This window comes from Siniperca chuatsi, linkage group LG15 (genome assembly GCF_020085105.1).
Source record: "Siniperca chuatsi isolate FFG_IHB_CAS linkage group LG15, ASM2008510v1, whole genome shotgun sequence".
NCBI lineage: Eukaryota > Metazoa > Chordata > Actinopteri > Centrarchiformes > Sinipercidae > Siniperca > Siniperca chuatsi.
Window position 1 is genome coordinate 18,044,280 of NC_058056.1, and position 27,308 is coordinate 18,071,587.

The following is a 27,308-nucleotide window of genomic DNA, read 5'->3' on the forward strand; positions in this document are numbered from 1 at the left end:
TCTCAGGGCAGATATTTTGACTTATGGTAGTAAAACCACAGGTATGACTCATAACATTAATGATAGCTCTGTTCCATTTAGGTGTGCCAGTAAGCCATTATGAGCCAACATGCACTTAAGCAGGGCCCTGGCACCAGTACACTTAAATGGAATGCACCCATTATTGTTATTAGTTACACCTGTGTGTCCATTGCTCACCAGTAGGCAGTGCGTTCTCCCTTGTTCCTAACTTGCATAGATGTAACTCATGTCTTAATCTTCTGTCTCTCTTGATAAGTGGGGTATTGATAGATTTTTTTCCTTTTTTTAAATGTTCTGCTGTAGCAACAGCATAATACAAGAACCTGCTTAAATACGTTGACCAAACCTGCATGAGCTAAAATATATATATTAAAAATTACAAATCGGCCGACTTCCGCGTCACATGCATACCCCTCGATATCGCTTTAGTACGCCGGTCGATCTACATGTTCCCACCATAAACTTTATATACAGTCTATGGTTCCCACCTAGTTGTGCACAAGTGAACCATCCAGTATAGTTAATAATGCACAAATTGTGGATAATTTAGGTTTAGATATTGTACCTCGGTATAGGTCACTGCATCTACCTTAACTTTATTCATCAATGATTCACTGCACCGCCCGGCGACCACGTTCAGTGACCCAAATCGAACACGCCCTCAAGGGAACCGCGCGTCCAACAAGTGCGTCGAGTGAAACTGTCCAAATAGGATGGAGAATATTTGTCAAAATGTGGAAGCGTTATTAGCATTAAATTGGAAATCAAAACAGGAAAATAAAGATACATTTAAGAAAAAGAAGTTTTCAAACTAAAGAAATTGTATTTTATTCCCTGAGTCATCGTCAGCACGGGAAGAAGATGCTAGCTAGCAAGATGATTCGTGGTAAGTGAAAATGGGCTGCACCAGCTGTTGTGTTTAATGTGTTTAGCGTTATGTGTTGTCTGCCTTGGTGCTACTCTTCTGTTGAGTGTATAAGCAGTGTTACTTGTATTTATGCATGCGGCACCCTCCGTGGTGTCCACTTCGTTGGCTTTATGAAACTTTTAAATCCTGGTTCAGTTTGATGGGCTAACTGAAGTCAAACTTTTCATCTAAAGCCCTGCTTTACTGGGCATCCTTTATGTCTTGGGTTTGTTGCTGGCATAACATTGTTACACTAAGTGTCAATGGTATTTAGGTTAGCTAAGCATAACAGGGCTGTATCTTTGAGTGTGGTCAAAAAGGTATAATTGTAGTTTCTGGTTTACATTTTGAAAATTAAACACCTACATCATTTGTGGAGGCTGACATTTTTACAGCTGCTTTGTTGTAGCATTGCCTTGACCAGTGAATTTCTGAAGCAAACGTAAATAATTTGATATCAACCAATTAAGTGCCTGGACTTAAAGATGCTATTGAAAACATTAATAACATCCAGCCACTAGATGTCGCCCTCCCCCTCCCCCTCCCCCAGTGGTTGCCAATTCGTTGCACAACCTGCATATTTCATGGTCGAGTGGAGTGAAACTCAGTCATATCAAGTGATGAATCTTTTGTGATAAAGTGATGAATTCATTTTGCAACATATAGCTATACATTAGCTATAGATTTAGGTTACTTTGTGGTGGTGTTTCATGTAGCGTTATCTATGGTAATCTTAGGATATGGCTCTAGCTAGCCATATCCTAAGATTACCATAGATAACATTAGTTTAGGTAACCCGTTTTTCCCCGTCTTTTAATAATTATAGGGGCCCTATATTGCAACACTTACTGTAAAATGACATTTTAATCATCCTTACACTATAAGACATTAAGTATTTATTTACATTTTATCAATTGTTGTTTATTTTGTTTAAATATACAGAACTGTAATTTTATGGGTCATTGTTGTTCGGACGATTAAGCTATGGTTGGCAAATATGTGCTTATGTCAATGTCTGTTTTTTTCCACACTAACTGGCAACTATACCACGTGATACCGACGATGTTATACTATTGGCTCACAAGCCTTAGAAGTAGGAACCAAATGTCAGACATCTCACACAGAGATAAACAAAACATTCATTTTGGACCCGTCAAAAATGTTAAAATGATGAATTCACAGTCATAATTTTTTTTTTTTTTTGAAAAGTGATACTTTTATTCCGCACCTTTCTAAAAGCTCTGGGGATGTTTTTTTTTTTTTTTTTTTAAATATTCGTCTACATAAAAATGTTATCAATATAACCTTTAAAGTGCACATGCTGTCTCCTTTTTCACAAACAACATTTAAAGCACATCTTTGCTTTCCTGCCTGCTTTTGTGTAATGGTTGTACCTTCCTTTTGTCAACGTCAGCTGGGATAAACCCCAGCATAACTGTTTTTATTAATTTAGGATTTTGTAGCGGTTACCTAAAAACGCTTGTTATACTTTTCTTTGTTCTTTGATTATTTTACCTTGTAGCAGTATGTTTTTGTTTGGGTATCAACCGGAGTTGATGCATTATAACATTTTTTACCAGACTTCTTTGGGTGGTACTGTTCTGTTGTTTTAGCATGGATGGATGATATTTAAGATTTATTTTTTACACAGATTAATCAGTTCAGTTGAGTTGTGCAGCATTATGTCATTATCTCAACATACAGTAGCAATACACAGATATAAATAAGAGAGAGGGTAGAGTGTGTGTGTGAGAGAGAAATAGATGACCTTATCAGAGACAAACATGTTTATTGAGTGAGGAAAAACTTTGTTTGAATTGTTGTATGGATACCAAACCCCCACCCTAACACATAAAGCACACGTCTGTCTCCTCAAGGCGTGTCACCAGTGCTTTGATCATTGTGATGTGTTCATCCTGTCACCATGAAGGGATGAGTGTCATTATCATTTAACACACCACTTTGGAAAGAGAAACAGCAGTGTGCATCCCAGATATTCACATGTGCAACCACACATACATATGCACACACAGGAACTGTGATTCCACCATCAACTCTGTCAGTTTGTGGCATCTTGGCAAAACATTTGTCCATCGCATCAACATCTGGCATCAAAATTATGCCAAGCAAGTACAGCAAGAACATCCCAACTTGTATGTTTGTTCCAAGTGTACTTTACAGCTTGATGAGTGAGTCTTAGTGAAATTCTTTAAACTTGTTAACCTTAAGGAGGGCGAGGAGCAACATGCCAGATGCAGAGTAACCAATCATTGCCATTCAATGAATATGTAGAGAAAAATGTAACTAGGTGAACTATTTATAGAGGAGGTTCAGAAAGGACTTTTAAATGCTTCCTGTTATCTGTGAGTCCGCTTTGATGTTTGAGTCATCCTGCATCAAAATCGTTCTGTATTTATCCTCAGGTTTCCATTGCTTAAGCTAGAGGTTACCAAGGCTATAACTCTGCAGAATGCTGCTTCTGAGTTTTTCAGTAGTATCACGTTCTCGCCTTTGATGACCGTAGATGCAGCAAATGGAAATATTGTTTTTAGTTGTTAGAGGAGTAAAGAAAACAGGACTGTTTGCTTTTTTGACAAATATATAAAAAAATATATTTTAATGTTTTCACTTAGGAAAGCATTGTCATTCAGACAGGAACTATTTCATTCATGTAGGAGCTATTTTCTTTCTACTGATAGTTCCTACATGAAACTGCTCACAGCAAGGTCTGTGGATTATCTTGAGTAACCGGGTCATAATTTCTGGAAAGAGACATTGCTGTTGAATTTTTCAAATGTATGTTTTTGGCGCTTTGAGCACCACAAGCCGAGTGCCATATAGTTCCATTATATAAAAAAAAAAAAAAAAATGCAGACATCTCTACGGCCCATATCTCCAAAACTCGGGAACTTGCACCTAAACAATCTAGATGGATAAATAGCACTACAGGTAAGAGGAAAAATATGTACTTTTAATTTTGGGGTGAACTGTCCCTTTTAAGCAAAAACCTACATTATTGATTGATTATCAGAATAGTCGCTGATTATTTTTCTAATCGACTAATCATTTTTATCAACTAATCGTTGCAGCTGTAGTGACATCATGCCATTTACCTGCATAGCTCCACCCAACTTCGCCCTGAGCAGCGGTCTAATCAGCCACAATAATTGAAAACCCCTGTATGTCTCTGCATGGCCTTTAATATGAAGGACAATTGAGAAACTGGCTAACTTGTGGTCTGACCTACTGACTGATTTTGAAGTACAGATTTTGTTGTGGTGGGTGAAATCACCAGTGAACTATGGTACATGAATCCACACAGGTTTAGTTATATTAACTTTATCACTTAGGTCTAACTTCTTTGAAAAACCAATTGCATTCAGCAATGCTTGCTGCTGACCATGCACCGCTGTTTATGACTTACACAAAGCAAACGTGATGTCAGGTTATACACAACAATAAAAATGGTTGGTTGGCAGTAGTTTGGCTTCATTGTTAAAATAGCTTCTCTGTATGGGCAAGTATTTGTATACTAAAAGAGAGATTTGGATTCTTATGAGGCCTAAATTTAGTTTTGTTTACCCCTGAGGCATCAGGGCTCAAAAGTTAATAGATCTGCAATTTAGTTTAATTTTTAAGCTTTTAAAAGACTGGCAAAGTTTTTGTACTATTTTCCTTCTTTGTTTAAAACTTCAGGGTGTGAAATCATGTGCTTTTGCATAAAATATTAACATTTGAGTGTTTGTATATCCATCCTGTCTGACTCATATTGTTTATGTTCAGTTACAATTCATGTTAAAATATATTTTATCAATCCCGATGCGTTACACTTACCCTAACTACCGGGCAGGCATAGTGTAGCACTATTCTTTTACAACCAGTTCTGTGGGTTTTGAACAATAGCAGCTCACCCAAAGATTGTTTATGATGTAAAAAAACAAACAAACAAAAAAAAACTATCCCTCTCTAACTCCTCTGTACAACCGCAAGTGCATGTGGAGTGTTTTTGTTGTCCCAACAACTCCAACGGTGTGATGCATCTTATCTCTAGCAGATCTCTTCACGTTAGTTTCAGGAGTCACATTCTCTCAGTTAAACTTCATCATATCAGTAATTTAAGATTATTAGCTTTAATAAAAATAATGTGTGCCAAATTTAGAAGGCTACACATGTTATTTCAATGTGTCAGATAACCTACATATTTAATATACATTTAAGTAAATATAGTATCAGATCGGATTCGGTATTGAAGATACCCAGTGTCCGAAATGAACTTTTTGACTCACCGGCCAATGGGACTGGTAGATGAAAAAATCCACCGGCCAAGCATATTTTTTTTACCGGGCAAAATAATAAATTGAATTTAATAAACCTTTTTGTGTCACATATACATTCATTTCAGTACATTTCATTGCGATAATAAGGTATTATGTTAAATACAAACTTAAAAAAGAGGCCAGAGAAAAATTTGAAGCAACATTATTTTAATATATTGATCAATGGTTAATCAATTCAAGCCTGAATACAGCTCAAAATTCTACTGAAGTATTGAAATGTACTTAAGGATCAAACATAAAAGTAATGGGTCCGACACAGGAGACCGGGGTTTGTTTCCCGTGTGAAACCAATATTCAATTTTGATTGTTTTAAGGAAGAAGTTATTTTAACCCAAAACATGAGCTTTTCCTAAACCTAAACAAGTAGTTTTGTGGCCTAAACCTAACCAAACTGCGACCGTCACCTGAAATGTTTCTCAGCAAGCTTTATTTTAAAAAAGTCCAACCGGACATTGCATATTTATTGTTGCTAAATTGACGTGACTATTACATGACTATTTTTGTACACACATTTACCTGCCAGTGTGGCAGATAACCTTCCATAATTTACTCGCCAAATGGAAAGTCTACCTGCATTTGGTGCTTTGCAGGTGTTAATTTCGGACCCTGCAGATACCCAGTATGAAAGGACTTTGATCGGGATTCAGGACATCCCTACTTATGATATCTGGAAGTATTAAGTCCAAAATAATCTGGACTTGCTGAATCTGGACCTGTCACAATAACCACAGATGGTTCTTGAAATGCTGTTTGATAACAATAAACTAACACGCTCAAGGAACTTCTGTAGGTTCTGAATTATGTAGTAACAGAACGTTTTGGCTCCTCTAACTTTTGGATGTATTGGTGAACATAGTACCATCGTGGCACTGATGCAAAATGTCCACTAGAGAGGGCCGTTGATACTGGATTGAATTGCACTGTCTTATCCTCTCAAGATGACAGTTCTAGTAACTCAGCACTGTTGTACAGTATATTCAGATCTTTTATTGTTCTGTAATTAAAATTTTTTGTTTGTTGTATAGAAGTGTGAAACATACTCGCACCACCTGTTATTTTATGTTTTATTACTTAAACCAACTTCCATTATGTGGGAGGAAACCACACCAATACAGATGTTTAAAAAAATATAACAGATATGTGACATTGTTATGTGGAGTTGAACGAGGGGAATTCTGTCAGTCTAAAAAGAGACTTGAGGGAAACAATGGGGCAGGAGTAATTTAGGAAGACAGCTAATGTTAAAACCTTGGAACAATTTAAACATGTATTTTCATAAAGGGGATACAGCACAATATTAGTTGAAATACTGTGTGTAAGATGAAGCTTATTATATTGTAGCAAGAGGGTGATGCCCACAGTCATGTTTTTATGTTCATGTTAGTGGCCCTTACCAGTTTTATCATTAATTATTTCATTTCCCTGAAAATAATCAAGGTGATTTCCAAGTTACCAGTATGAACACACAGATACTATGTAGGCCACAATCATATGAACCATATATTGAAGCATTTAAATTCTCACTACAGTAAGTGTGCCACAGTGTCTACACAGGGACAAAACCCTGAGCTCCCAAAGAGCAGAGCTCTGTGTGACTGAGGCGACGGCTGCTCCTCTTGCTCACTGAACTCGGGTGCTTCACCTTCAACTACAGTCTAAGAGGAGATGGAGGGAGGGGGAGGGAGGAGAGAATTGGGGGGGGGATGTGCCCCATTATAAGAGGAAGTTCATCCTCTGATAAACACATAGCTACACATCCCACTGGACCCACTGTCTGAGATGGCAGCCAGTGCTAAATGTGAACTTGTCTGCGCTGCACCACTACAAGGGGAGAAACTGCATGGAATTCATGTTTTGTCCCTAGGTTGTTCGTTTGAGAGCTTTAGAGGATTTTAATGTGCCTCTCTGTACCTCACAGTTTCCATTCAAGGGGCTCTCCAGACGCAGTGCAGCTCTTCACAGAAGACATGCATAATCATGGCAGAGGGGAGGGGATGAAACAAAGAGGAGATGTGTAAAGCATCATATACATATGGCACTTTATATTGTACCCCTTTCAGGTATTCTTATGGGTATTTTGGTTTTAGGTTTGATTTTTTGCGTTGTTACACACAAAGGAAACAGCCGCAGCTCAGTACTTCAAAGGGGCCCCGCCAATCCCACAAAGACAGACCACATTTCAGTGGAGCATGCTGTGCTGTGCTGCACTGTGCTGCAGACAGACAGGAGCTGTTATGAAGAAGAGGAGACCATGGCTTCTCATTAAAAAACACTACTGTTTCCTCCACAGATTATACTGCTACGGGAAAACTACACAGGGAAGACACCCTTGCCACATCTACGGCTGAAAGATGCAGTGTTACATGATTGGAACTGTCAAATAAAGCATACAGTTGGAGAAGTCTCAAAACAAGTGTTCACAAAACAATGACAAAACATTTTTAATGGAAATGATTGACAGGTTGTTTACAGAGAAATCTCTGTTTTCTTGATGTTTTGAAATGTCTAGCCTTTTTGTGAGGGCTGCTTACTTTCAGCTTGTTGTTGCGCCTTACACCTGGTCAAGACCTTGTGACAGATCCTAATGGTTAAAAGGCCAGAAAAGTCCACAGTCTTGTATACACTAGGTACTGCATATATACATAGCTGGCACCCCCAAAGCTGCATGGGAAAAAATGTGTAGTGAGGGAGTTGTGTTTGGGAACGCATTGTGATTTTGAGGCCCCTTTCAAGGGCTGCTGATGTACACCTAAATTTGACAGACATTTCCTACTACTACTGTATGTAATTGAGGTCATAGCAAGTATGGATGACCTCTGTCCTTAAAATCAGCAGGCTCTGTGCTCCATTGGTACACCTTACTTCTTGTTTTAAGGCCCATACGTCTACTTTAGACCGGTCTAGTCTTAAAGCTGTAGTTTTATTGTTGCAAGGTTTATCACATACATTTAACCCAGGGAATAATTTCTTGATGTAGATATTCAAGCAGCAAAAAAGAGTGGGAGAGAGTGTGAAGGATCTTGCATGTACATAAGCTCTTTAAGTCACATTGTATCTGGCATACTTTACACAAAACAGTTTTTGGTGTATCACTTGAAGGAGAACATCAGACTTAGGATGGACAGGGTGTATATTATACCTCCAGCAAGGGGTTCTTTGGAAAGTGCAGAGACATTTATTGGTAAAGCCATGGGTGGTGCACTTTCATTTCCTGGTTTTAATGGAGAGTCTCTCAGCCCTCACATGGGTCAAAATGAGACTTTATTTGATGTTTTTTCTGCAGCTTGTGAGGACAGTGCAAACAGAAAGGGGACTGAAATCTGAAATATTTTTCACATATTGCATCTTATTTGGAGTTGTTTGTTGCTGTGGCTTTCTTAATCAAATTACTTTATTATTATTTATTTTATTTTTCTATATTCTTTATTTTCTCAGTGTTCATTTCTAGAATTGGTTGACAATGTATGTTAAATTCTTTAACATATACATTGTCAACCAATTCTAGAAATGAACACTGATAAAATAAAGAATATATAAAAATAAAATAAATAACTAAATAAACATCAGTACTGTATGTTCAGTATCAGTCAATTGCTGAAGTAGCAGAAAATGCCATCGAAATACTCAAGTAAAGTCAAAGTACCTCTAAATTGTACTAAAGTCCAGTGCTAAATGTACTTACACTCCACCACTGCTCTCTACTAACCCACTTATTCTCTAACTTACTCTATCAAGCTATGAGATTCATGCTACAGCTTTGTTCCGATTCTGAACCATTATTTTAATGGATTGAACTCCAATCAGAAACTCTTTTTTCTTGCTTATCAAAACATGTAATCTGTAGCAATATTTTGCAGTTAATGTAACAGTCACTAACATTAACTCATGGTTCGCTGCTGTCAAGAGATAAACAGCGCCTCTGCTATAAACATTCACCCTATAAGGTGAAAAAACAGGCTCCTGTGACTCGAATATGGGGACGTTATTTATTTACTTTCCAGCATTGCATCTCACCAACTAGGTAGTCAACACTCAACAGACTCAAACCACCACCGCACTGTTGTCAGCTGAGCTGCAGAATGATGAAGAGATGCTCTGATGCCAACCTTTCAGTCTGCTACTGACTGACCACTATAGCTGGCTAGCTACCTCGCTAACACTGCAAACAGTTGTGATAAACATGAGTGATGTGATGGTTGTCAGGGACAGGGTTATAATAGAATTATATTGAAAGGGGAAATTATCGGTTCATTGTTTAACAATGTATTTCACAAACTACTTAGCAATTTATCGTGAACACACCGCTTTGACACGCTTTGAGAGTAAGGTAGCCATTTCCCAGCATGCACGGGCTAATGCTGAAAGCAGTTTAAGTTAGCTGCCTTTTGTTCCAAAATGCAAAAGCAACTTTTTGTAAGTGTTTGTAATGTGTCTGTTCAGAACATGGTGGTAGTTGTCATTTTTATGCTGGTTTATACTTTTAACCATTAGTGAAGTGGCTGTTATATTTCATTCTGCTTCTTCTCTCTCTTATGTGAAATTGGTACCACTATAGCAACAGTGTTCTCTGCTGGATAAACCCAGTAGTGGCACAAATCTATTAACACAGGCCTTTCTTTCTACTTAATATACTGAAAAGAAAACTGTTTTATATTGGCTCATATCAGATAAGGCATAAGCTGATACCTACGTATCTGCGACAGGCTGATATCGGTCGATTACTGACCAATAAGTTGTTCGGGCTCTAACAATAATATTATGTCAAAACTAAACCCATTTAGTGCATTTAAATGCCATATTAAATTCTGGGTTTCAAAGAAAACATTTTCAGAAATGCAAAAACAAACACCTTTTACTTTAAAAAAGGTATATGTACTTAAGTTTGTGGCATTTGTAGGAGGCAAAAATGAGTGGACAGGAACTGTGACTATCATAATAATAACAAGAATGACGCTCATATTGACCGCAGCATTTTATTTTCTTGAGCAAAACCTAGCTAACTTAGGGACATCATAACTAGCCACCATATTCATTTACGTAACTAGCCATTACATATCAATGAAATCACAGTCAAATCACACCAAACATGCTCTTAACCGTCTCTGATCAGACACAGCATAAGCGCGTTGTGCGACAGTAATAATTATCTGTATGAAACACAGTGCGCTGTATGTAATTACATGGATGGATTAAACGAAAGTTTCGTTTAAGTAATCAAGTTACTCGAGGAATCGTCTCTGCCCTAGTAGTTTCAGAGAAAATTTTCATTTTAATTTTTCACTTAAAACGTGAAAAAGATGACTGTTTCTTACATTCATTCTTTGTTGAAAGGGACAGATATCAGACAGTGCCCTAATCCCTTTGGTCATAGTGCAGGTTCTCTGTATGTGAGCAGGTTATTAATCGCCGTTTTCCCTTCTACTCGGATAAATGAGAGAGTAAGTTGTCTCCTGCGACTCAGGGATGAGTTGCGTGCATGAATATAATACTGTACTATACTGTGACGCTATCTAGGACAGCTCTACTCTTCAGCCAATGTCCTCTTACAGTTACTGCGGTGCCTGTGACTCGCTGTCACACAGTGACCTGAATTGGTGTGTGACAGTGAGGTTGGCACTCAAGCACACACAGGCATAAACTCACTGTTGCAATTAAGGCAGATCACACTTGTAAACACAGACACACCAGAGAGCCCCCATGCACATATAATTAGACAAATATAACAAACAAACAACTAACTAGTTGTTTGTTTGTTATATTTTTTTCTTTTCAAGCTTGGTTTAAGTGCAGTTTATCTGATAACCTGTAAGCAGTGCAATTTAGTACACCATCAAAGAATCACAGAAGTGGAACAAGCGTAAACATGGTAATTGACCACCATACCAAAGCTGCATTACCCACAGTAGCCTCTGGATGGCAGTGTCAGGCTGTGCTACCTGCTGTCAGCCTCAGCTCTCTCATTAGTGAGGTCTAGCAGGCCCCCTCCGACATGTCTCATAAATGTCAACACCAATACAGCAGGGGACAGTGGGCCTGGATGTAACAAACACAGACGCCATGAAAGTCCACTCTGTCTGTCAAATCAATCACAGAGGCAAGCCACAAGCTGCATGTTCACACCTCACATGGAAACTACCTGCAAGTTGGCATTTAGTTAGTTTAAAGACACAAAGGGTTGTTAGGAACTATTTTGATCGTGAATGTAAGATGGAATTTGTAGCATGCAATGCACAGACTTTGGCATTGGTCTCCTTTATATGTGTATGTATGTGTATTCCTGTCTGTCTTTTGAAGTTATTGTCACCTTGCTGTGGTCAGTAAGTCCCTTTCACTATATCCTCCATTCCACCCTCTCCTCTTCCTCCTGCTCCTCCTCCTCCTCTCTTCTTTCTCTTTTCCGTTCTCTTCCCCATTCTCTTTCCCATTATCAAGCCATGTGCTGCCTGCACTCTTTTCCATTCTCTTCCAATCGGGCCACAGGAGCAGGTGGATTGGAGATAACTTGCGCTGTGCTTTGTTTTTGCCCTGACACTGTCATTAATCATTGCCCAAGCCACACTTCAACATATAATAATAAGGACTGGCTGCTGTGTGGGGGCTGCCGCCGCTCAATTGCCTTTCATTGCGCGGATGCCAAATTGGAGGTGAACGGCCATAGCCAGACACTACTCCCCTGTCCCCAGACTGTCTCATCATTTAGGTATTTATCTATCTCAGCCTTGTCTGTGGAGCTTCTCCCTGCCTTCCCAAGAGGCACAAGATTGTTAGGGGGAGGATTAGATTTGTTGCTCAGGCTTTTTGGCTTTGATTCTGTGCCTATAAGTTAGGGATTAGAAGCAAATTTCCCACAGGGCAGTGCTGGATTTTCTGCTGTTTAACTGTTTAACCTATCTTAGTCTGGTGTGGCAAAGAGGTGTGGGGGCGGCGGTGGGACAGAGAGGAAGCAGGGTTTTGGAGAGAGACTGGTCAACAGGCCCAGAGAGACCTAGGTGGGCTAAGCCAGAGCCAGGCCAGCGCTGATAAGAGAGGGTTCCTTATCCATCACATCTCCAGTGGAGTTGTTAGTACCAAAGTGTGTGTGTGTGTGTGTGGGGGAGAGACTGAAAATGCTTAAGAGGTTGTGTGTGTTTGTGAGTGGCTCCCCCTGGGTACCTCAGACTAATAAATCAGAATCATATTGGTCCTGCTTTGGTTACAACCCTCATGTCTTGCCTATAATACATAAAATGTGAGAACAGGTAGCTACATGTATTTTGCAAATGGCCCAGTGAGTAATCAATTATATGAGTGCCCCAGATATATTTACAGAAACTTGATCTTTGGAACAGGTTTGACCTTAATATTAATATGTAAACAAAACATAAACATAAAATACTATTCATGTAAAAATCTTTCACGCACATATATCAGTTATTTTGTATTGCAGATTGAGTTGTTGTATTGTATGTTGATTGATATAGTGTGTACACATGCTAGATAACATTTAATGTAAAATGTTAAGCTCAGGCTATATATAAAACAAGTTAGCAAGTGATTGCAGATACTCAAAATCATAAAATTCATATGTTCTTTTTGCCTCTAAGCTAAATCAAAGTGAAATTTGAAAAACCAAGAATATCAGTAAATGAATACACTTTAGATACAACATGCTGCAGATACAATGTGAGGGTTCTTAACCAGTTAAAAGGTGTATGTTCTCAAACATCTCATGGACTGAGCCAGGATGGTGGTTGGTTTGGGTCTGGGGTTAGGGTTTTGGCTGTAGCCACCCTCTGTGGGCTCTACTCTGGAACAGAGAGGAGGAACCCTGTTCTGTCAAACATAATCCAGGTGGATTACGGTGATCTGAGGGGAATTTTGGAGCCTTGAGCGTGAAGGTGTGCTCTTTGGGCCCTGCCATCTTTACTTCTACAAACAAGGACTAAATCCTAAGGTGTACACATCTGGATGGCAGTAGAGAGAATGGTCTTGGCTTTGATCTCTCACCTCCTTTTGCACAGTGCACAGGTGTATTAGTAAGTGATGTTAGACAGGAGAATGTCAACAAAGACTGGACGATTGGACATTGTTGCTGCACCAATTAGCTCTGATCTTAAAGCGTTTGTGTGTTTGGGATCGAGCTCAGACCTGCAGAAAGGTGAACTCATTATTGCTACAAACAACTCAATCCATAAGGTATTAATATGTCTTTCAGAACATCACTTTAGCAGTTTGGCATATTTCAGCTCACTGTTCTATACTTGCAAATGGTTTCATTTTGCACTTTGAATCTCCTTCAATACATATCTTGTGAACTTTTATATCATTCTGACATGTAGACAGTAAAAAGCTCCATGTCTCCTTTGGTGCTGTAGAAATGTACTGCAAAACCGTATTGATCTTTAATTAAAGAAGCTCTTAACCTTGGCTGGGCAGAGGACCCCCAGGCCAGTGAGTTAATTAATGTACTAATAGTCATAATATTTGTGCTGTGCACGGGAGGTACATAAAAGATTATCTATTGTGTGAGCAGTTTATCAGCCCAATGATGCTAGAGCCCCGTGCTGTGCGTATATCAATATTATGGGCAAAAATCTGCAATACAGACAGAAGAAGAGGTAGAGTCGGTCTTTTAATATCTCCCTCGGTTCATCAGCAGTTTAGCAAGGCCCTGTTTACCTCCTGGGATTGTCCTCTGATCGTAACCAGGCGGCATCGATGGGCCTTTACAGGCACTAATGCTTTGCTACCTTGACAACACACAGCAGCTATAAGCCCTCTAAAGGATCCACTTCTTCTCCAAATGAGTCAGGGGTCCCACTCCACCGTTTACCCCACACTCCCAAGGAGGGCGTCTCATCCCTGGATCAAAACCTCATACCACTGACCTTTCAGTTACTCCCACCAACCACCAGACCGCCTCATAAACAGGTCCCACTGAGGGAGGGAGGGAGAGAGAGAGAGGGGGAGAATATGTGCGTGGGGGCCCAGACACACTGTGATATCACCCTTTATAGCTTTATTGATTTCCTCTCAGGATGCAACTATTAACATTGAGCTGCTGTGGTGGCGGCTGCTGTGTTGTTCTCTGCAGGTAAGAACACTGGCTCACACCCCCGGTCTTGTGGATTGTATATGGGGGATAGAGTGGGTGGGGGAAGCACAGGGGAGGCACATGCTTTTATAATTAAGGTCAGCTGGGATGCATTACAGCATTTGGAGGTGTTAAAACGGGTCCTCCTCAGAGAGTATGTTGGCATTGCCCACACTCGTAAATTAGCCAAGCTCCCCGCAGATGTTAGGAACTGGAGATGGGGGTTGGAAGGAAAAGAGGGGAATTAGGTAGATGACTGGATGTAGACATAAGGCTGATTTTATTGTGTTGTATTTTTATTCTGTCTTTTTTTACCCCAAATCACTGATTTTATGTGTGTATGAAAAGGAACCATAAGGAACATGTTACAGTTAAAACAAGTGAAATCCAATGAGGTCTTGTTTGCTGTATGCAACCTATAAACCAATTAATTACACATATGGATGTCTTGTGGTTTACTCAGAAAATACTGAACCAATACTACTACTGCTACTACTACTACATATATCCCACATGTTCAAACTACAGAAGAGATGTTCAAATATCTGGTGTGTTTATAAAGTGATGAAATTAGATGGCAGCAGTGCTTTCAATTGGACAGATGACAACCAGACAAATGAGATTAACATCTATTAAGTATATTAAGTTTTTCCTTAATCAGTGGTACAATCATATTTTACTCTAGCATGATCATTCCACTTCCAAAATATTTTACGCTAAGAATGAAGTAGCTCCTATCCTATAATAATTTAGATGTTAATATTAGCAGCACAAATTAAAGAAAGGGATATCAGCTGTACATGAAACCCCACAAAACCTCCCAGAAAAGTTAATTAATAGGCAGAAAAAGTTAAATAGTGGGCAGGTAAGTCAACAGATGCTTCCACAGAATGAGCAGAGGTGTGTTCAAGCTCTCACTGGACCAACACTGGCTCCAGTGAGGTAGGCAAAAAAAAGCAGGGCCCTTCAGATTGACAATGGGCACACTGTCAGCAAGGACGGGAGGGGAGAGGGAACAAACAGAACACAAGAGTTTCACAAACAACCTCTCATACAGAATTCAGCCGGACAGGTCTGACTGGGACACCTAGCTCACACCCTGCGCCGGGGTTGAGGCAGGGGTCATCTCTGATGCATAATGGGAGAAGTATGACAAGCAGAAGGAGTGGGAGTAAGAGAGACAAGGAGGAAACATCAGGGCTATGTTACATGGCATCTTCATATTGCTGACTTATGACATGGGAGGTCTATTGTCTAAGGTTGGGTTTTTGCAAGGTGTTACATCACAGAGATAGTACAAAACATATTGTCTGATTTTGTTTCAAAAATAAACAATGTTTACCTTAAAGACACAGGGTGTATAAGTATATATGTTTTTAGTTTCTATTAAAGCATAATGTTTTAAAGCTGGAGTGCAGAACTTTTGTCTCCCCCTTCTGGCATTGAGAGTACAAACACAAACACTGTTGACGCGTGCTTATGATGTATGCCTACAGTGAGCTCACCCCAGTGAGCTCATGTTCAGAAATCGTTACGAAAATACAGAGAAATTTCCACAGTTCCAAAACAATAATCCATTATTTAGGCAGAGTATATGTAATAGCTACATAGCTTGCTCCGTCGCTACGGTTGCTCCAGAGCCATGTAGAGAGAGAGTTGCGTCCCCTGTTTAATTTAAATTCAAGTGGCTTTATTGGTATGACTGCATACAATACAACGTTGCCAAAGAATATTTTTTATTTAAAATGAATCGATTACCAAAATTGTTGCCAAGCTTAGACCCCTCCATTGGACACTCACCCTCTGGAAAAATTAAGCAGTGCATCTGGACCGAAATGCATTTATTATTTGCTTATTACTGGTCTATAAAGCATTAATAGATATATAGATGCTCGATGAAGCATAACTCTTTTATGAAGTATACCTCATTTGAAGTTACCATTAAGACAAAACAGAATTTGAAATACTGCTAGACAATTCAATTGTTTATAAAAGCTTGTTGCAACCTTCTTATAAGGCAGCCCATAACATTGCTTGTAAATTGTTTGACTCAATAGTTAAGGAAAAAAATAGTGTACTAGTGCTAAATCTCTGACACAATGACACAGCCGTTATTGTCATTTTGATTTTGTGGTATTGATTTTAGCTTTTAGTTGATAATTCTGGCCTACTTTGACAGCTTGTAGATACCAGTCATCACTCTGACCCTCCTGAGACTAAGCTGAGTGCCAAAAACCTGACAGAAACAGAGTAATCAGAGCCTGTGCCACTGACCATTGTTTGTGTGCTAACCAGAACTGACCTAGTGTCTGAGTGTTGCTTCTTTTTTAATCAACTAATCTGTCTTTGTGGATGACAAAAGGAAAACATCATTAAAAACGCAATATATTCATATATATTTGAAAGAAATATCACAATCATACTAAACAATTTTAAATATATATATTTTATTTTTCTTCTTAAATGTTTGATTTGCATTGCATCAACATTTCCTTCTGTAAAGTATATAAAGGGTAAATTCACACTGAATCACATAGGGCACAGTGCCAAGTTTACGTCCTCTGACGGTTACCATAATTACCACCTTCCCACTAGTACATATCATTCACCTGTTCAGACTAAGACTTTGGTATTTTTGTGATAGCTGTGACGTCGCTGAATAGGGTTTGGCTTAAACTTTTGAACCAACAGAGAACAATGCAGTAGCAGCATGTCTCAGAAACGTTGCTTTTTCATATTTTCCCGTTGTCAAATTCATATGTTGTTCTTCCTTAGTTGATTCTAAAATTGAGACTTTGCTGAGAAATCAAGTGTTAATGGATATTCCTCTAGAGAGTAATGAGTATGAGAATGAGAGTATAATGAGGAACTAAGAGTAGAGTTTCTCATTATTTTCCCAGATCATTGCATTTCTTGTTGCATCCTTACCACCTTGCCAGGTTCACTGAGCTGTACTTGCACTGCATTTCCGATCCAGCATATAAAACCAGAATGCGACCCCCCTGCATTAGCAAAATGGAATGAAATCTGTTGTACACCACTGAACTGTCACACAAAAAAAATAGTAATGGGCTTCAACCTGCCACCACTGTTCACAGGTGTTTTTTTACAACAGTATTTATTTGACCATTATGTTAAATTGTCCCCATAAAGCCGCACTTGGCAGCACCATTCTCTGAATCTCTCTGTGAGCCACTTAAGTATACCACTGGGGTTACTGTGTTCCATGGACAGAATATGGTCGCTTTAAACTGAATAAATAAAGCCAGTTTAGTTGGGCTGAGCTCCCTTGTTGGGGAAGCAGTGTTAAGGAAACAGCTCTCAAATTTTGTGGGTTTTCATGCATGTTGTAAAATGTAAATGCTATAAAGTTGTTAAGTTTACCTTGAGGAGATGGTAATGTTTAATATAGTATTTACCGGCCTCCTTGCATTCTAGAAGTGGATAATATTGATTACATGTGGGCGGTCAGGTTTTGACCTCTTAAGAATTTGCGTTTAAAGCAAAAATTAGGTATTGTATCTTGAACTTCTTTGTAGCCACACTTTGATATGGACTTTCTGGTATGCTGACAAGTTAAATAAGCAGCACAGAGCATAGGGAATCAGTATACATCATAATATATGAGTATATATCTCCATACATTTATATAAGTTTCAGATCTGGATTTCAGACTTTCTCTTCTTTGTGGTGCTGTTGTGATATAGAGGACTGTTGACCACAGGCAGGCAGCCATAAAATGAGGGGGCCTGACTCTGTTGAGACCACCTCTATTCATGGCCCAGGAGCCACTGGATGCTAAGTGGCAGCCGGAAAATCACAGCTGTGGGATCATGCACGCCACATTAAGAGAGAGAGTTCGGCTCCAAACAAGGGTACAGTACAGCACAAATAGGGTACCAAAAGCAAATTGATCTTCTCACTGATGCCGAGTATATATGCTCCTGTCGAGGCACCGGCACAACTTTCACAGGTTAAAACCAGAGTGCACGGAGATACTTGGAGCAGTAAATTGTGATTCCATTGTAGAAAACAGCCATGATTTCTTGTTGATTTTGCAATATTAAATTGTACTTCTGAAGTTTTTGGATATACTATTGCTGGACAGTTTTTGTCAATTATTTGAATGAAGAACGGAAAGGAAGGAATGAAATATTTTGTTACATTTACTTACTTTAAATCTATTTAGTTTATAACAAAACCATGCCAAATAAGTTTCTCAAGTCTTACTTTTCTGCTTACACAGAGACACTTGGTCCTTCATTATACCCTTTGGACAGAGCCTCACCATGTGCTTTTGCTGAATTTCAGAGACAGGGCATTTTTCTACAGCAATTTACACTCCTACAATTATAGCGTTCTGGTGCAGATATGGTGCCGGCCCCTCCTCCTTGACCTCTGCCCTTTGCGAAGCAGGCGAAAGTGTATTTCCTGATTAACGGCTGGCTGAGGTACATGGCTCCAGCTCCAGCACCTTGTCCTCCCAAACTGAAGTGACAGTCTCTTAGGCTCTTTATGGAAATTAACTGCAAAACATAGCCAATTAGACCTGCGTTATTTAGAACGACTCAGCTTTTCACCCTGAATAAAAGAAGGCCCAGATAAGACCTGTACACTCAGACACTGCAGCAAATTAATGTGAAGTTGGTGGCCTGCCAGTAAGCCAGTCCATCTAAAATGGGGACATTAAAAGCATGAAGTTTTTCTATAAGCTGTAAATTATTACTGAATAAAACACAGAATGATTAAAGAATGGGGTTTGTGAATAACTTTTAATGTGACAATTATAAATTGAACACATTACAAGTTGGATATGGTGATGTAAGATTTTTTTTTTTTTTTTGGCAAATTAGCAATTAACAATTCTTATCAAACGCTATACAATGATTTGTATGTTTCTAGTTTTAGTTTACAGTGTAGTTCCTGGACACAATGTTCCCAGGTTCTGCACCTTCTATTCCAAATGTGTAACTGGGGAATTAAGCATCTGTATAACGTCTTTTCACTCCACCAGCTAAAGATAGGGCTCTTAGCCTGATACGCTGTCTTAATTTCCCCTTTCTCAGGTCACTGCAGAGAGCGATGGCATTAGAGTGAGGAGGAGGGTCCTTACTCTATGTGCAAGAATACACTGTGGAAGTTGCAAAGGGCAGAGTCTCTAGGAAATCTACTCTTTCTTTGAAAAAATGTCACGGGAGAGATAGGAGATTGGCACCACAAAGAGCCCAAAATAGCACGGGCTGCTACGCATTGTCAGACAAGATTTGGGCTGAGACATTGACTTTTGTTCTGCAAAGTATTGGCCCCTGAAAGGGAGATGGGAGGTGTAAAAATTGTGATTTCTTCTCTTACCCTGGTTATGTGCAATACATTACCCTCCTGATAATGCATGCTGCTTGGGACTGAGGTTTGTAACGTCACAATTATTCCTTGTCTGCAACAAAAGCGGTGTACTTAGGATTGGGATAGAGTTGGGAAATGGGTAAATATGGATACTAAATCTTCCATTTTAGGTGAGTGGAATCAGTGGCTACAGAGGCAGTTATTTATCAAAATAAAGCAGAAGGCTTAGGGCCTTGTCCAGAAGATTAGGACAGATCCCTAACCCTTCTGCTTTCCCATAACTCCAGTGCACTCACATTTAACATTTCTTCTGCCTACCCCATGATAACAAAGGCCTCATATATTTTATGCAGGTTTGCCCCTTGGCCACATAATAGGATTATGAATAATTTCTACAAATTTATAAAAACAAATCACATGGCGCGGCTTAGAGTTTGCTAATAATTTCTCCATAGCTGATAGATCAAAGCAAGGCGCAGGGACTGCAGAGCCAGGCAGTAGATTGACCCTGGTCAGGCATTTTTAATGAAAGGGTTAATCTCCTCAGAGGTGACTATTCAGGAGCAAGCAGTGTGACCAAATGAAGAATTCAGGTCTGGGATAAGAAGGAGAATAGTGGTCTTGAGAGTGCTGTTGGCTGACAGCGAGGAAGCCCTGAGGTAAAACTGTGTGATGCTGTATTTGAGCCCATCTGACCAGACCTCCTCCTCAATCCATTGCTAAAAGAAAGAGAAAGGTGGGAAAAAAGTCAGGCTGTTTGAAGAACCTATGGCATGTAGGCCCAAGGCTATTTCATGGACGACCACAAACAAACCTGCTCAGTTGGCTCTGAAACCCCATGAAAAAAGTCCTAATATGCACAAAAACACACACAGGCGTGATGGCAGCTGTGTGCATACTCATACATAGAGACCAATGGGGATACGTGTGCACACACACACCCACACACACACACACACACACACACACACACACACTCTCTCAGACTCGCTCATACACTCACATACACTTTCCCATTAGGACAACTGCTGTTCATCTTAAAAAGTACCTGAATGTACTTAGAGTCCTGGCTGTTTGGGATAAACTTTGTTGTCAAGCACCTCTTGTGCTACTGTAAGCACACATGCCCTCTTGTGAGTAATTAGACTTGAATACCTTCCAAAAGGAGAGAGGGAGAGAGAGGGTAAAAAAAAAAGATGCTTTTATAAATGTATAAGCCTTGGCTGGTTAAGGAGGTTTAGAAATCTCATCATGACAGTGGCAAAATGGGCCTCTTGGTAATTAGGAACAAATGAAATTGCTTATCACTTATGGAGTTACTGTGCCAGCCATTTGGCTGTGTTCAGAGGGATTAATCAGAAGGCTATTGACATTACATTGTTCCACAATTATCATTCATACGTTTCATGGTAATTGGGCATTTTTTCACTGAGGAATTAAGGTGCCTACGTAATTCCAGACAAACATTAATCAAGTCCCTGAATTAACGCAACAACATTTCAGCTGCTGATCATCACGCAACAAAGTACTGAAATGAAATGTTAAAAATTAGGATATCAGTCTTCTCTTTGAGAGAAACTGAAATGCCATTTTAATAATTCATTTAAATTAATGATAGTTATTCATATGGAGTTAAAGATGTATTTCTGCCTAAATCAGTGATTTAAAGGAATAGCAAGGTTTATATAGCATTGTCTAAATGTTTGTAAATTGAAAATATGATGTGTGAAACTGATTTATTCCATATTTTACTCTGTTGCCATAAAAGTTCATTTACAATTTCTTCATAAGCCTGGTTGATGTGTTGCTTTAAGCATTCTTATTAGGACAACAACAAACCACAACGTGACTCATCCCTTGTACTCTTTTTCCAATACCTTCCTAACAGCACCTACATGTGAAAATTACATGTCATTGTCCTAATGGCCTGGAGGGGGGGGGCTGATAAAGGAAGACTTTGCCTAATGCTTCCATAAACGTGTTAGTCAAAGTCCAGCAGGATGTAATTGCATCTAATATATTTACAGAGGATTGATTTCCCTCCTACGACCCACCCACCAGGCAGCAACAAGCTGCGGTCAGCTCACCCAGGTCACTGTGGATCTGTGTCCACTCTGTCCTCTTTACATCAGGCAACAAGGCCGAGCCACAGAGACCATGGAAAGTATTGGAGTACAGCTTAATGAGGTAATTAGTCAAAGGCCATGACGATCCTTGGAGGCTAATACCTGTGACCTCTTGATCCTGGATTCCTGACACACGTCTCTGGAGACTGTACAGGAAAGACTGCGGCAAAATCCAAATACTGTCGCCTCGGCCAGACACTCCAGCCAATGTTTTTACCGAGAACGTGGGATATTACACTTCAAGAAAGGAGACTTGGGATTCAAGCTGAGCAACCCCACATATCTCTTCTTTTTTTGTTTAATTACTCCCACTATGCAGTAATGGGCCTGCCCCCTTTCTTTCCAAGAAGAAAAATATACCTTAGTAAACTTAAAGTACTTCACCTGTGTACTTAGAGAAATAAGTTCTGGAGAATTGACAAAGGCAGCACAAGAAAGGAAAAAGGATGAAGAACACAAAGCAGGTTGATATTTTTTCCACTCCCATCCCTTTCTTTTCTTTTTATCAGGTTACGTGACTGGAGGCTTCATTAATCACCACCTTGACAGCCTCTGCCAGGGGGAACTAACTGCATTTGGCCCAATTAGGCGCTGTAAAGACAATAGGAACAGCACAAGTTGTGCCTCTATGCCAAGAGCCAAGCGTTGCCTCCCTGTCATTACCTACAGAAAGGGAAAAATTAACCCCTACCAGCTTCCCTGCTTTCCTCCATTGATCCAAGGCTTTTGTGGTGTCCCTGGAGCGTGGCAGACAATTACAGATATTATTACATCTGCATTGATTTTTTTAAAGAGAGCAGAGTGTCTCCAAGCAATTAAAAAAATTACAGTTCGGAAGTGGGCCAATTAAAATGCCCCCGGCCCTGGAGGGTGGCAGCGATGCTGGTGGGAATGGAGATACAGACTTTACTTTCAGGATGTTGCAGTTTTTTAGAGACATTAATGTGCAAATTCACACAGTTGCATTGCGTTCAAAAACCTTTTCTTAGGTCAAAGAAATTTACTACAAAAAATAATGAATGAGTAAAAGAAGTCTGAAACATGGATATAATACTAGTCATTTACACATAAGTCCACAAAGGTTGTCCCATTAGCCTGTGTTGTCCATTGAGATTATCTGTCGCTTAATTTTGGTCCAAATTTAGCCTCAGATTGATGTCTGTTTTAATCCTTATAACTATTGTGGACAGTTTAACATTGTCAGGTTAATTTGTAAAGAACATAAATGATTCATTGAATACTATGTAAAATTCCTGTACATAGAATGTATGCCTCAACTTTCACTTTCATCCAAAACTAGAATTGCCTAATGTAAGTTGTCATTTCAGCGTCTTATTAATGGTATTTTTCTCTTGTTTTTTGTTTAGTAACTAATGAAATTTTTCAGCAGTAATTTAGCATAGCAGCTGTATCTCTGTCCTGACATAACCGACTCTTTCCTTTGGTTGTGTGTCTTCACACAGCTACCTCATAAATATTCATCTGAAGCCTTTTCTGATTCATGCTGTTAAAGTATTATACCTTTGGCAATCAGCTCCTCTGTCATCTTTTATCTGTCTGACCAAACCCCGAAACTCATGCAAACTTTCTCACCCTTACGGTCTCCATGTCTCTACATCTATCTCTTGCTCTCTTCATTTCTCCCTCATTCTCTCTCCCTCATTCTGTCACACACACACACACTTCCTCCTTTCCATCTTTCACTTGGGCCTTGACGTTGCTTTCCCCCATGGAGCAAAGTTGGCCTTTACCATGGCCATCTGACCAGACTTCCTGAAACCACAAAGAAAGGGAGAGCACTAATTGGAATTATGGGTAGATGGAAGACTGGCAGTGTAGAGATAAGGGATCAATGTGATGCAAATAAAGCCTGCATCCAGTGGCTGCAGAGCCTCCTAAGGGCCCATTGTTTTCTTGCTCTGCAATTAGAGCTAGGGAAGGAATAACTCTGTATTATTGCTATGTTTGGTAGTTTTTTTTTTTTTTTTTGGAGCGGTTTGAGGTGAGGAGGTGGGCTCTGGGATTATTCAAAACCAGCTTTTGACTAAGGAGGTAAACAATACCTCCAAATAAAAAACCCAGACACTTGGAAACCAAAAAAGAAAGGGTACGGTTTAAATAAACAGCATTTGGGGCTGGAGGAAAACCGACAATGAAACTCTGGTTCTGAGCTGTAGTCGTTTTATCACTCGACACGCTGCATGTGTTTGAAGTGGAAAATCGCAGTTTCTTTAATCCATGGAGCATTCAAATAAATTTATTTCTTTCGGATTAAAAACAGTAACAATAGCAGGCAGTTAAAAACAAACAGCTCCAAACAAATGGCGACGAGGCTGAGGCGCTCTGCACGGGTAAGCTCTCCATACATTGTGGTCTGTTTCATTAGCTGAAATGTATTATTATTGTTTATCTATTGAGCTTCCTGATAAAAACGAGCCATGCATCCCCTTTGGATTACAGAGTTAGAAAGGTTCAGGGGTGGCTTGCCAGTGTAATCCACAGAATTATTTTACAACAACAACAACCTCCGGAAGAGGGGAGAAAAAGAGTTTTCAACACCTGAACACCATGGCACATTTGATTAAAGAGGGCTAATTTCAGAATATCATCAAAGGCGAAAGGCGCTTGGTCTGTGTCTGTGTGTGTGTGTGTGTGTGTGTGTTAGCATGTGTGTGTTTGTGAGGGACCTGTTCATTGTGAAGTTCTGGCAGCTGTTTAAAGAAATAAATTCAGGAGTAGTCTCACGCAACCTTAAATTAAGGAAGTAAAAAGACTGGCCGACATGTCCTTATTGTTTTGTCACTCTTCTTTCAGATGCACATGGAATTTGGGAAGTACAAACTTGATAACAAGTTGGCCTTGTCACGTAATGTCATATATGTTGACTGTTCATTGTGACTGTCTCAAACCAGCAGGAATTTGGGCTTTTTTTATATTTAGTAAACAATTTTGATGGCTAATTCAGCTGCATAATCAGTCAAATACACTAACTATGTGCTGTGTTGTAGGTATTTTTACTAAAATCATCACCTGTGTCATGTAAACATTCTGTATGGTTGCTATGAAATATACTTGAATCTCATAATTCCAAAGTTTCCTATCACTTCAGTTTTTCTTAATGTACATTTGAAAAGAAAGCACAGTTTCAAGTTTTCCTCATCTGTTCTTTGCTATCTGAGATCCGCACAAATGTTTAATAATGTTATCTAACTGTCAGAGTTGCAATTCATCACCGGCGGTAAATACACATTAGAAAGACAGAAAAATATCAGATGATAACCAGATGAGTCAGGGCTGGGTCCAAGCAGATCAGACAAGCCTCACATTCCACCGGGGGCGATGGAGGGACGGGGAGGGCTGCAATGATTTTGGCAGAGTGAATATTCGGAAATATAAATGAGACAGTTGGCTCGTTTCATAATGAAATATCAAAAATTCACCTGGAATTGTCGCATTGGGTCCTTTTTAGGTGGCCGACTATGAAAGCTATTGGTAACATTTCAGCAGTTATAAATTTATGATAAAGGAAGTGATTTTAAGAGAGCCTAAAAAACTGTGCAGAATATTCCTTTGGGTTTTATTCAGACTATAAGCTGTTATCAGACATCTGTGATTCACATTTACACTTTGAGCCCACAATCATTCAAAACAGTCACCTCTGAGAAAGCGCCCCACTGAACTGAAACGCCCAAAAAAACATGAACATTTAAATGAAATTATGGGACCTGCCTCTCCCGACAGCCAGTGTGATGATACGCTTTCAGATCCTATTTGGAAGGGTTTGAATGTGCTGAAATGTAAATGACTGGACGCATGGAGGCCCAAATGGGAAGCTAGATTCTACATGGGTCAAAGACAGGAAGACTATAGAACTAAGATAAACGGAGGGAAGAAGGAGGGAGAGATTCTCATGCGAATCGTTTAACAGCGGACACACAGTGCCACTTGCATTATGGTGACTGTTGCATCAAGGGGCAATGCAAAGGGGCCCCTGGGTTTTTGGTCTTTTCTGAAAAAAGGAGCCAACCAGATTTAAGAGTGAGCTGCTAACTCATGTTATGGAATCAGCTATCTGATTTGCCATGCAAAAATAAACTTATGTACCTTTAAGTATTTGCATACAAATTAGCTGAATTACTAACATTTCAATACAATAATATATTTTAGAATTGCTTGAGAACCAATGTTAACATAGAAAAATGTGAAAATATACTAGTATATTAAGCTTTAGTATTAAAGTTTGGTGCTGATTTATGTCTGATGCTCATGTTTGTGTCATGCACCTCACCATTTTACTGCCTGTCAATGTCATTATATCTCGTGTGCAGTTCATTCATGGTGTCTGACATGCCTCACTCTCTTGGTCTAGTGAAATACATGCTCTATGCTCCCTGGAAGTTCAAAGCAGCCTTTTAATAGCAAAGATGCCTTCTTGTTAGCCAAAAAAAAAAAAAAAAAAAAAAAAAGGTCACGCAATTGGATTTCCGAGCTCTTGAAATCCCTAGATATTTACCTCAAACATGGTGTGCGCCTTGCCCTCTCAGCTCACCTTTCATTTTCTCTAACTGCTCTCATGCTGATTTGTCAACCATAGGTAGGATCAATTAATCTATTGAGTCTGAATAGCATGGAAAATTTAAATTGTTCATACACACACCCATGTGGCCAGCAAGCCCATTTTGTCTATTTATAGACAAATGCTGTGAGTGCTATAGACAAAAGCCTGTCAATTAAAAATACCCCCCCCTTCGTCTTTTTGGTGTCTGTGGGAGAAATGTGTAGCATTTACCTTTAATCTCACAGTAGCTCTTTTGTACAAGGCAATATAATGAATGTTTTTTCTCTCACAAAAACAGAGATGTACCTTAATCTAATTTTACAAAGAAACTCATTTAACTAGGCATACGTTTCATAGTTCATGCCATTTTTTCACATCAGCAATAAACAAGTTGAATTGTACATCGTGACTGCTTTCAATATTCAGTACTGTTTTCTTATGTATAAAAGGAAGACATGAAGACTGTGTTGTTTATTTCAATCTTGGAAGAGAAGAGGAAGATAAAAAAGAAATCAGTGATTCTCGACTTATTCCTTTCTTCCTTCTAGAAACAGGCAGGTACTGCAGCAATAGATTCATGTATAAGTTTCCCCTGCAGCCAGTAAGTGCCAAGCTGTGTCAAAAATTACATGCATATCCTGTTTCCATGTCATGCCATGCATTTGATGTGATGGGTGAATGAAGGCAGTTCCTGCATTATTAAGCCTCTTAAATTAGCGCCCCCTCTCACACAGCCCTTGCAATATTCCAAGACCCACAACCACACGCACACCTTCTGAACTCAACACATTAGACTTGACAAAGAAAATAATTTCCAAAGTTTACTTGCAGCAAACTCATTTCATATGTGATTATGATCCATTTAAAGTCAAAGTCACACATGTATGCTTTTAGAACCTGTTTGAGCAGAACCATGCTGTTAGTTATAGACTGTGCCAATTGC

At 39.4% G+C, this 27,308-nt stretch overlaps 1 protein-coding gene across 1 annotated transcript in view; it reads left to right on the forward strand.

Annotated features, from left to right (window-relative positions):
- The first annotated feature begins 652 nt into the window (after positions 1–652).
- The window catches only part of meis2a (Meis homeobox 2a), a 181,865-nt gene continuing 155,209 nt past the window's right edge, over positions 653–27,308 (forward strand). Inside the window, exon 1 of the mRNA XM_044165867.1 lies at positions 653–907. The gene's annotated coding sequence lies outside the window, so the exon portion shown is untranslated. The remainder of the gene's footprint in view (positions 908–27,308) is intronic.